General features: G+C 38.4%; 1 non-coding gene across 1 annotated transcript; it reads left to right on the forward strand.

Moving 5' to 3' along the window:
* The first annotated feature begins 265 nt into the window (after nucleotides 1-265).
* TRNASTOP-UUA lies at nucleotides 266-337 on the forward strand. The gene has a single exon. It is a non-coding gene; the product is annotated as a tRNA-Tyr (tRNA).
* Nucleotides 338-890: the final 553 nt, after the last annotated feature.

An 890-nucleotide genomic window follows, 5' to 3' on the forward strand; every position in this document is an offset into this window, starting at 1 on the left:
AGTGAGGTTTAAATTTCAACAGTCAAGACCCCAAGATCTTTACCCACCCAGACCCCTCTAGTGGATGTCCTGAGCTCAAATGCTATAAAACAAACTCCCAAAAAGTTATAAATAAAAAGACACACCACAGAGTGGTAGGAGATATCTGTATTTCATGTACCTTACCAATAATTAGTATCAAGAACATATTCAGAAATTTGACAAATCAAAAGCAAAAAAGGGAGAGAGAGAGAAATAACCCACTAGAAAATTGAACAGAAGGAATTCCCTGGTGGTCCAGTGGCTAGGACTCAGCACTTTAACTGCTGTGATCCAGGTTCAATCCCTGGTCAGGAACTAAGCTCCCACAAGCTGTGGCTCTGCTAGGAGAGCAACCAGGTCCTTATGTACTATAAAACCCACTCATTATAAGTGGACAATGCAGTGAACTCACAGAGTTGTGCAACCATCACCACAATCCAGTTTTGAAGCATTTTTTCACCCCAAAAATGTCCCTTATGACCTTGTACAGTAAATCATCATTTCTATCCTCAGCCCCCAACAACCACTAACCTACCAACTGTCTCTCTAGATTTGCCTTTCCTGGGCATTTCAGATCGATGGAACCACACAATATGTGATCTTATGCATCTGGCTTCTTTTGCTTCTTGTAACATTTTTGATATAATGTCTTTGATGTTCATCCATGTTATAATATGTATCAGTAGTTTTTTTTCTTTTTATGCCTGAGTAATATTCCATTGTATGGATCGATCATGTTTTGTTCATCCACTTATCAGTTGATGGACATTTAAATTGCTTCTAGCCTTTGTCTTTCATCAATAATACTGCTATGAATAGTCACATACAAATCCTTTTGTGGATATAGATTTTCTCCTGGGTGGAAGATA

The sequence above is a fragment of the Bison bison genome, unplaced genomic scaffold, assembly GCF_000754665.1.
Source record: "Bison bison bison isolate TAMUID 2011002044 unplaced genomic scaffold, Bison_UMD1.0 scf7180017864498, whole genome shotgun sequence".
NCBI lineage: Eukaryota > Metazoa > Chordata > Mammalia > Artiodactyla > Bovidae > Bison > Bison bison.